Here is an 8,906-nt window from a genome sequence, read left to right as displayed (position 1 = left end):
CCTGTCCTCTTTATTCACACATAGCAGGAGTTTAGGCTGGACATTTGAAGAGCAGAGAACAGACATGTGTCTCCTTGTACAGCCATCCAGTGTGACTGTCATTATTGTGCTACACTTACCGAGTAAAGAAGGATAAATGCGGAGAATAGCATAAACATTTAAATTTCAAAATGTATATCGTCCTATATTTTTTAGCTAATGTACATCATTTACAAATAAAAATTTCAGGATATCACGGCGCACAAAAGATGTGTGTTTTACTTTAAAGCAATAACAATTTAAGGTGTACTGCGAACGAACGAAGTATCAAATACTCAAATTTCCAAATAGTACAACGTTGCATGATTTAAGCATTTGAAGTGCGAGGATCCGTGTCAGTGCAATAGTTTGTCAGTTTCAACCAAAAATGTTAATCAAACAGCAAAACTTGTGTTTCACTCTAAACTGATAAAACTTAACCTGTACTGCAATTAAAGGAATTATCAAATGGTACAATTTACCAATGTCTTTAGTACAACGTGGCATGATTCAAGTGTTTGAAGTAGTACATAAGTTGTGCACATGTTTTGCCGAAAAATTTATTTACACCCAAATTTGACAAAAACATTCCCCATTTATTCCATTCATTTCCAATGGGAAAAAAATCAGACAATTATTATCCAATTCCCGTAATTTGCACACTAAAAGTTTTCAAGAAATCAAGGGGTACAAAAGCTGTATACAGTTTTTGCCAAAAATGTATGGTTCGTTCCACCAAACTTTTACGGTGACAGCGACAGTGTTGCGAGTGATTGAGTGGTTGGTTGAGCAGGTTATCCACTGATTGAAGGATCGGGGGTTCAATGCAAGCTCCTACCTACGCCCACCTGTGCCTATTGTTGTTATCAGAGGTGGGTAGAGTAGCCAAAAGAAATTACTCGAGTAGCATTATTTCAAATAAATATTACTCATGTAAAAGTAAAAGTAGTCATCCATAAAATTTACTCAAGTAAAAAAGTATTTGGTGAAAAGACTACTCAAGTGATTAGTAAAATTGTGGGTAACTGCTTATGATGTTTGATATCTTTTTTTAAACAATGGTATTTTTTTTCCCTCGGCAGTTCTTTTTATGAACTGTTACTAATATACAGCATAATAACCCTTTACATAACCACATTACGAAAAAAAAAAACAAAAAAACATTGAATTCTTGTGACAGAAAAAAAAATACGGAACTGGAGCATCATTCGTCCAACGAGCATGAGTGTCTACTAGTGGAGAAAATAGTTCTAAGTTTGAATAGTGAATAGTTCTTTCATAGTTTCTATTATGAAATAAAAAGGATCGTATCTCTGGTTTTCTGTGGTCAATCGGCGCCAATTACAATTTGGGAGAGAGGTTAGAATCCGCGCTTTCGAGTCATGTTGACAGCAACGCTCGGTTTCAAATACGGTGCTTTACAGGCGCCACGTGATTGAACAGGCTGGCGTGATCAGATCATACAATGGCAAGCTTGAGTCTGGTTGGTATCACTGAGCCATGTGATTATTGTTGCAACGTCTCAGTAGTGAAACTGGTAGAGCTACTATTGTGGCTGGTGAGCTGGGTGGGTGGACATGGGGGGCGGTGGCGTGTCCCGTCATCTCTTTCCTGAAGGCCGGTTAATGGGGGCGTTGGTGTGGTGTCGCCCACTTTGGCTGGGGACCTTGTCCTGTACCGGGGCTAGTGGGTCGTGGGGGGTCGGTTGGGGGGTTGTGGCTGTGGCTGGTGGGTTGGGTGGGGGGCGGTATCATCTCTTCCCTGAAGGCCGGTTAATGGGGTCCCTGGGCCCCGATTGGATGACGGCGGCCCCCTAGCTGGAGCTGTGGGAGGAGGGACGGACTGCGCTGCCCCTCCCCCGATTGGCTGGGGAGGGGCCGTGGCCTTGGGGCTCTCGGTCATCAGGCTCCCCCATGGTGTCAACCGGAAATACAATTAGCTAACGATAGCGCTACTATGTTCATAGTTAATGTAGGCGTTGAATGTATTTGTTGTTGTTTGTTCTTCTCTTCTGTCTCTTTCTCCTTTTCTATCTCCCTTTCTGTCCCCCCCAAGTACCACTTCACTGCTTTCTCCTAATAAACGAAACACAATGAATAATAATCACAATGGGAATATATGATACTCCCATGTGATACACTAAAACTGTTCAGACCAATAGGACACTCAGATTCCTATTTTCCGTGTCACACAGCTGAACAGGACAGGTTAGAAAAAAAAACTACTAGTAAACCTACTCTTAGAAGTACATTTTTCCCAAAAAGTTATTCAAGTAAATATAATGGACTAAATGTAATGCGTTACTACCAACCTCTGGTCATTGTATCCTTGGGCAAGATACTTCACCCTACTTGCCTGTGTGTGAAAGTAGTTGGAAGGACGGATGGCGATGATTGGTTGCCTTACCTTTGTTGGAGAGCCCCAGGGCAGCTGTGGCTTCAGTAGTGGCTTCCCCAAATCAATGCGAAAAAAAGAAAAGCAATGTAAAGGGTCTTTGAGTGTCCAAAAAAAGCGCTATATAAGTCCAATCTTTCGATTAAAATATGACAAAATATCCTCATTCATTTCCAATGGCAAAATCATTGACATTTTCTAATTACAAAAGGTATCTCATCTGGCATTAATTATTCAATTTACACATCGACAAGTTCAAGAGATCAAGTGGGGCAGAATTGTTTTTGCCCTCGAAAAAAAAATTCAACCCAAAGATGACAAAAACCTCCCCATTTTTATGTCAAATTTTGGAGGGGCATTTTTGCCAAAAACAGTCTTATAACTTTAATTTTTTTATTTGATTTGATATTTTTGATGTGTCATTTGTGTTATTGAAAAATGATTTTGAACAATTGCCGTTCTTGAAATTTTGACATTGGATGATTTTTGCCATTGGATAGCAATGGGGCTTATTTTTTGGAGAAAAAAAAAATGTTTTGGCAAAGCAATCCCCACATTCAACAGTTAAAGACCCAAATCGAGCGAATGCGGGATGAGGCCTGCTTGGCGAGAAGAGGAAGTGCTCGCGTCTGCTGAAGGGCCCTTTAATTTCCTCTCCTGACAGAATGCAATGGCAGCCCGGAGGAGGGTCAAGACACCAGTTGGCACCGAGAGACACATTTTTTGCATCGTCTCCAACTTTCTCCTTCACGGACTGTAACGTCTCATTTTTTTCCCCCCGACTCTACAGCCTCTTGTCGGGTTGCTGTCTCTTCCCTCGCAGATGAATAGAAAACATTGTGGCGAAATGCGCTTTAGCAACACCGAGCAGCTTTTGATGGCTTCCAAAAGTCTGACTGTGCGAACGTGACAGCTGCGGTTATTTGTGCGGGATTCATTTTTCCTCTGTTTCATCAGTAGGCGCATTCATCCATTCAAGATAGACTGAAGCAGTAGCCTTTAATAAAGTCAGCAGGCTTGAAAATATATGAATAAAATGACATCCACTGCCTTGGATGGATCAAATTGACTTATCCTGTAATAGCCCAAGGATAATGTGTGCATGTGTGCAAGCATAGAGTGTCTCAGAGTGGAGGATAATAGGGAAAAAAAGAAGATGAATATACTGGAAAGACAAAGGTAGGAAAGAGAAGAAAATCAGAGAAATAAAACAAACTCTGCCCGAGGGGACAGTGCTCAATGAAAAGCTGGAGCTGGACTTTGAATCTCATTTGTATTGGTGAAAGCATTGATAGGGACGCTAGAAGGGAGGAAAACAAAACCATTAAAGAGAAAAGATTACACGAGGAAGAGTGACAAACCTGATCCTAACAAAGTTAGAGGACTATTTGATGGCAAATATCAAAATTATGAGTCCAATTGCTTCAATTTTGCTGATATTTGATCACGCGAGCCACTGAGGACGAGCCAATCCGATGAAGCAGTAAAGTGTTGAATAAAGGCAATAATAACTAGAAGATGAAATTTCCGATGAAATTGAGTTGGGATGCTTTTGCTGCATTCGATGAAGATGGGAAGTCCGAGTTTTAAAACCTCTGACCAGGAAAAATATCATTGGGACGCCACTCGAACAGGGAAGTCGGGGGGAAAAAATTTCCCCGACTTCACGAGTTGCTTCAATCGGACATCACTCGACAAAATGGTGCTGCCCATTGAAAAGCAGACCGTCAATAGTAAAACATAAATTACACAATCATATAAATGTATTTATCTGTATCTATTTATTAGGGTTGTTCCGATCATGTTTTTTTGCTCCCGATCCGATCCCGATTGTTTTAGTGTGAGTATCTGCCGATCCCGATATTTCCCGATCCGATTGCTTTTTTTTTGCTCCCGATTCAATTCCAATCATTCCCGATAATTTTTCCCAATCATATACATTTTGGCAATGCATTAAGAAAAAAATGAATAAAACTTGGATGAATATATACATTCAACATACAGTACATAGGTACTGTATTTGTTTATTATGACAATAAATCCTCAAGATGGCCTTTACATTATTAACATTCTTTCTGTGAGAGGGATCCACAGATAGAAAGACTCATAGAGACTCTATGACTCACTCTATGAGACTCATACAAAGACTCTAATTCTTAAAGTATAAATGTGACTTTGTATATTGTGACTAAATATTGCTATCTAGTGTATTTGTTGAGCTTTCAGTAAATGATACTGTAGCCATGCCCAAATGCATGATGGGAAGCGCCACCATGACTGTGCTTAGTGCTACCAATTGACACAGTGGGGAGAACAAGTATTTGATACACAGTCAATGGGAAAACCCATTGGCAGTGTATCAAATACTTGTTCTCCCCACTGTATATCTTCTCTGCGTTGGGAAATAAAATAGGGTGTTAAGAAAAAGATCAGTTACTACCTTGCTTCCCCACATTGCTTCCCACGATATTTCTAATCATAGGGAGAGGGATTGTACGGCTTTAGCCATTTAAAACAAGGCACCAAAGGCTGCCAGAATTCACTCTACTCATTTTACGCTGCCTTTTAGCTCTCTATATAGGTAAAACGGCGCCATTATAGATTGAGCACGACAATGTGAGAGTGGGTCGTGCAGCGGATTCATTAATTGCGTTAAATATTTTAACTTGATACATTTTTTAAAAAATGAATTACTGCCATTATCGGGATAAATTTGATAACCCTACCTTAAGCCTAAACTAAAGACTCTGGATAAGTGTAACATATTATGTCTGTAACGTTAAATACAATTAGAAAACAATTTAATTTTAAAAAATATATATATATTAAAAAAAGTCATGTCCGATATTTTTTTGCTGATTCCGATACTTTGAAAATGATGTGATCGGACCTGATCGATCGGGATGCCAATCGATCGGGACATCTCTACTGTTTATTATTAAATTCATTTAGTTACTATAATTTTCACACTATAAGGTGGACCTAACTATAAGCTGCCCCCTTCAAATTTGGCAAGAAAATGGCGTTTGTTCACCGCACTGGACTTAACTGCTGGATTCAAAATGAAGGAAAAAAGTAACGTCTTATAGTCCGAAAATTACGGAAATCAACACAACTACCCGTAACACTAGGGTGACCAAACGTTTTCTTTTGCCCGGACATGTCCACTTTTTACATCCCGTCCGGGGCGTCCGGCCGAGTTTTATAAATTCATGAAAATGTCCAGTTTTCATTATTTTTCATGGGACTAAATAGCGTGTGTTGAAATTGACTGTTGCTGCAGCTGTCCTCACTATATATTTATACCATAAAAATATTAGCCGGTATTTGAAAGCAGCATCATACGACTGTCATAAGACCAAATGAACCACCATGAACCATCATTACTTCAAGAAGCTTCATCTGGCCATCACTTCTCCCTTGGGGGAGACAGTCTACCTCTGCTGCCACCTGCTGTCAACATTGTTGTCTTCCAACATGCCTCCTAGCATGCATTGCAGCACTACAGATAACAACAAAAATAACAATCAAAATTAATGTTCTGTGAAATTATTTCTTCACTTACTGTTCGAGTTATTTTTTTTAATTGCTAATTGTTGTCGTTGGTCTCACTTTGTCAGTGGTGCCATAAGACTGTCATGAGACAATCATAATTATGGCATGACACCGTCATGAGCATAATGATATAACACATGTCATTTTGTGTCATCTGGCAAAAAGCTGGATTTTGGGAGGATTTTATGGGTGAAACATGGAAATACAACAAGGGTCGTGATACAGAAATCGCAGACATCAAGGAGTGGTTGAGATGTTCTCTGTCATATATTTACCCTTTTAAACGACCCCCCCCCCCAATTTTTATTTGTTTGGATCGCTTATTTATTATCTAACATATTAAATACAATTAATTGATAGTTATGAGGTAGATATTCGTGACTTTTTTACAGACGCCATTTTTTTCATTGTGATGTAATTTGTTTAAAAGTTTAAAATATGCGAGTGAATGATTTTCTAAAGTTTTTTTTTTTTTTTAAACAAAATATTTGACATCAATTAATGATTCAAAGCTAAAAATGACAGACATTTTGATTAATAAATATAATTACTTCTTTTTATGGCTGGGTTAAAACAAAAGCGTTTGGGCGACGTCTGTAAACGGGGGTTTCCAGGGTAAAAGGGACAAATTAAAAATAGTTCTGGTGCTTAATGCGCCATTAATCTGCTATGGCAGCATATAGACATATTGTTCTATCAAACACAACAGTTCTTTTGGCTTAAAATACAGCAGTTTATTTTAAAGAGGAGTGCAAGAGCAGAAACTGCTTTTTCAGTATTGTATGTGTTTTCCGCCTTATATATAATGCAGAATGGACTTCGTTGTAGGCTCCTCTTCTGGCTCAGCAGGTGGCCTTTTCCCCGTAAAAAAGCTGTCCAAAGACGTCGCCAACCGCAGCACACAGCCAACAGTAGCTAACGCTGGGCTGCCATAGGTGTGCAAACACCCCAGTAATGGTGGCCAACCACTAGATGAAGATCCCAGTAATGGCAGCCAACCACTAGATGGCGAAGTACGCAAATCTCTACTCTGACTAGAGAGTAGACAGGCATATTGATGTTTCAAAAGGTACAGGCCAGATTGCGGTCGTTAACAAATGATTTATTATTTCTCTGCAGCCTAATAGCAAATGCGTAACAAACGGATACCGCTCAGCGGTCCGGGGGTTGGGGATAACTACCTTAGAGGACCCCCTAAGCCAGGGGTGTGAAAACTATTTTACATAGGGCTGCAGTGGGTGCTGGATTTCATTCCAACAAAACAAGACGACACCTTTTCACCAATCTGGTGTCTTACAAGTGTAATCAGTGGATTGCATTCAGGTGCTGCTTGTTTTAGCAGAAACTTCATTGGATAAACTGTCTGAACTTGATTGGTAGGTACAAAAACCAGGACCCAAAGCTGCCCTTGAGGACCGGTTTGGACACCTCTGCCATAAACTCTGCCCCTGCTGGGAGGGGGGAATGAATAAACATACCCGAAAATGACCCAACATTAATAGGAAGTGACCCAAAAAAATCTACGGGATGTGACTCAAAACATCACCACGCAGTTTGTCCAGAAACTGCATTTTCGTGTTCCCAAGAGATGCTCCGCGCCATTGTACAGTTTGCTCAGAGAAACAGCGCCTGTCTCTTTAAGGTTAACGCGTTGATGGCAGACGCGCCGTATTGTAGCGCAAAGAGGAGGGTCACAGAGAGTTCACAGCGAGATGACTGATGACTGATGGCTTCACGGGGCAGTGCTGAAAAGAGCTGGTGAGTAAGGCTTGGCCGGGTTGGTCTGGGACCGGACCGCGCCAGACCAAGGACACGACTGATGTCATGTGCCGCCATTAAACGGATGGACAGCTGTTGGCCTGTTCTCCATCAGATGAAAGATGAACCCCGAATGACTCCAGATGTCATCGGTTGGCTTGTCATAATTTAAAAGGAAGAAGGGGGGAAAGAAATACGAGGATTTCAGTTTGGCTGGACGACTGCACCTGTTGAATTTATTCTTATCAAATAATCGTTCATTAAAATGTTGCTATGAAAACAAAACGATTGTGGTAACGTACCACTTTTAGGGCATGTGACTATTTGGGGGAATTCAAAAGAAAATTTAACCCCGTAACGTCTCGTTTTTGGAAATGTAGGCAGCAATATTAACCCTTTTAATGCCATTAACGATAGACGTCCAACAATGTGGCTCTTTTCATCCTTCTGCTGTGAATTTAAATGAGTTTTTCTCTAGTAGACTTCAAATCTATTGGACGTCTATCACAATCATTGGCAACAAATAGGTCAACATTTGCGTGGCCTACATGTCTCAAAATGTGATATCCACATATGTCAGGCATGCAAACTTGCCACATTTCGGCGAAATTTCGCTGTTTTGAAATCAAAATGGGTCATTCTTCTGAATCACGTAGATCCGAGGAGAAAAAAAATGGGGCGGGGGGGGCTGTCAACGACCGAAGGAAACTGTTAACTTCAAAACCGTAGTCCATGCTCAAAACCACACTCTAGTCCGATGACCTAGACCTATCACCGCCACTCTGTTCTCGTGACAACAAATGACTGACAATAGTGAGAAACGGGAGCACAGTTATCACCGATCAGCAATGAGGAGGTGGAACCCCTCTCCATCCCAGCTTCTCGCCCGGACCCGTTGGAAATTGCAGCAAGGTAAGGGATTAATGTCAAAAATTGTTAACTTCTTAAAGCTAAAAGTTTGAGTGATGGCCTATAATAGTCTTCATAAATCATTCAATCGTGTCGTTCGATCAATTCCTGCGCTTGTAATGGTGTCCATAACACAAGTATTCGCTTAATTTCTTGATAACTGACTTCAGATAGTCCTCGATATTTCAACGCCTCGTAGAACGCAGTTACTCGAGGTAGCTAACTGCGGAGGGGCTAACTAGCGCCTTTCACACAGGGCTTTGCTAGTAAAG

The sequence above is a fragment of the Corythoichthys intestinalis genome, chromosome 5 (assembly GCF_030265065.1).
Source record: "Corythoichthys intestinalis isolate RoL2023-P3 chromosome 5, ASM3026506v1, whole genome shotgun sequence".
Taxonomy (NCBI): Eukaryota; Metazoa; Chordata; class Actinopteri; order Syngnathiformes; family Syngnathidae; genus Corythoichthys; species Corythoichthys intestinalis.
This window is presented reverse-complemented; position numbering follows the sequence as displayed.